Source organism: Mus caroli, chromosome 9 (genome assembly GCF_900094665.2).
Source record: "Mus caroli chromosome 9, CAROLI_EIJ_v1.1, whole genome shotgun sequence".
NCBI classification, from domain to species: Eukaryota; Metazoa; Chordata; class Mammalia; order Rodentia; family Muridae; genus Mus; species Mus caroli.
In genome coordinates, this window is record NC_034578.1 from 88,438,400 (window position 1) to 88,440,674 (window position 2,275).

The 2,275-nt window shown below is 42.6% G+C and overlaps 1 pseudogene; it reads right to left on the bottom strand.

Annotated features, from left to right (window-relative positions):
• Nucleotides 1-391: 391 nt before the first annotated feature.
• Nucleotides 392-1,363, bottom strand: LOC110302410 (annotated as a pseudogene).
• Nucleotides 1,364-2,275: the final 912 nt, after the last annotated feature.

The window sequence follows — 2,275 nt, forward strand, 5'->3', positions numbered from 1 at the left end:
AGCCTCTCATGCACGCTGGCCACCCAGTCTGATGTCTACTAAGTGCTTACCTGTGAGTAGTTGGAAGATGCTCTTATTTCTAAAATCTTACTGTGTTTGAACCAGTATTTGCTAGAAGCTTGGGTGGGGCAGATGCTTTGAACCTAACAGGTTCNTTTTTGAAAATGCATGAATTTTTTATTTTTAACTAATAGAGCTGATGACTTTATTTTCACATTTCACAATATAAGTGAAAACTGCACTTTTTGTGTCACTTCTCTGTCCAAAATTATTCTCTCTGTTAGGAAGGGAAGTTTCCTTGTCATGCAACTACTAAACATTCAGGCTCAGCACCAAGATCTTCTGNTGAAACAGAGCAAGAAACACAAAATGATAACAAGTGATTCTACTCTTATCTGGCTGGCTGGATCATGCCAGGCCATTTGGCTACCATCATAGGGCAGGCGGGAGGTCTCATCATTGGCGGCCTGAGAATCATGGGCATGTGGCCTCCCATGGGCGGTCTCATCCTAGGAGCTGGTCCCATGGGCATCATCCCAGGCAGAGGGAGGGCCCATCACTGGCATCATGGGCGGGCCTCCCATGTGGGGTGCAGGAATCCTGTCAGGAGGAGGAGGACCTGGGAGACTGGAGGGAGGTAGGATCAAGGCCCCTGCAGGCAAAGGAGCAGAGAATGGAGCTGGAGGGAATTTCCTTGTTGAAATGCAGCCGTGTTTTGTCAGCTCTGGCAAGCTCTTCCATCCACTTCTGGGAATAGTCTTTCACATTCTCTTCGTTTCCGACCATTACGTAGTGTCTTCCTCACAGATGGAGAATCGTGGGTAAGATACATACCTCAATAGTCACAATAAAACTTAGGCAGGTTGCTACAAGCCGTTGACTATCAGGATTCCCGCCACAAGGAACTGACGCCGGATTTTTCACTACATATAAGATGAANGTGTTGCGTCTGTCCCTGAATAGAGCTGTGTACATATTGTCCAAGTCGGAGAGAATGATGCATTAAGTCTCTATCAAGAACTCAGTGTCTCTGCTCTCATTATTCAGTTTATGAGTGATTTTTCTCATAGGGCAGCATGTGGTAGACTTCCAATAGGCATTTTTAAATCGAATGAATTGGTGTTAAAAAGAGAGTATTATATGTATTTCAAAGTGCTACCTATGCCCAAAAACTATCTAAAAAACTCCCATTTAATCATCTAACTCTGAAGTAAAATATCGTCCTAAAATAGCAACCAGTGAAGAGAGTGGATTCGGATGTGGAGGCTGCGAGTGGCCTTGACGTGTTTACTGGAGCCACATGGTTACCCTGGTTACTGATGGCATTGCTCATTCCATTTGGCTGGCTGATTTGACCAAACATCNTTTCAACATCTTTTCAGACTGGCCTGCGAAATGGGATAAGTACTGNTTAGGAGAGTTAAAACTAGAGTAATGTNGAAAGAAAAGGAAAAAAATAAAAGGCTAGANCTTAGTAACTCTTTTGGCTGAAAGGTAGAGATTAGNGAATCATACAAACTTAGAAAATAGTAATTTTTGCAAAAAGTATGAACATGTTATTTTTAACTGTACAATTGCTATAGTAAGCTGGTCATGTGTAAAAGGAACTTGCAGTGAATTCAAGGGTAAAGAAATGATGATCATAGAGTAGGCAGGGCTCAGGAAATATGATTATTTTTATTTGTGTGTGGGGGTGTGTGTGTTGAGACAGGGTCTCTCAGTAGTTCTGACTGTTTTGAATCTAGCTATGTAAACAAGGCTGGCTTNGAATTCGGCTTGCCTCTGCCTTCTGAGTACTGGGGTTAAAGACATGGGTTACTTCGGCTGAGGGAATAATCTGATTTTATTACCCACCAGGTATGGTGGAAAATTGACATGAACACATAGGTAGTTTGTTGCTGGTTAAATAGCCTTCCTCTACTAATTTGGGATGTTTGTCTTGGTAATGTCTTTTGGATAAGAGTGTTTGCAATACATTTTGTAAAAAATTAGTCCATTGTTAATCTCTTTGTGGTCTAAAATGAGGACACAACAATTTAAAAATACATGCTTGTCTCTGTGACATAGGTGGTGGCTCTCAGATGCTTATGGCCTGGATGNTGGCTGATAGTTCACTTTTGTGATAGGTNNAGGTACTCTTGAGTCCTNATGTGCTTCCGGATTCCCTGCCCTGTCACAGGTGGGGTTATGTGACCCTGTAGATCACTCCAAGACAGGCATTTAGCATGCATTTGGGACACCCTCTGTCTTAGTCAGGGTTTCTATTCCTGCACAA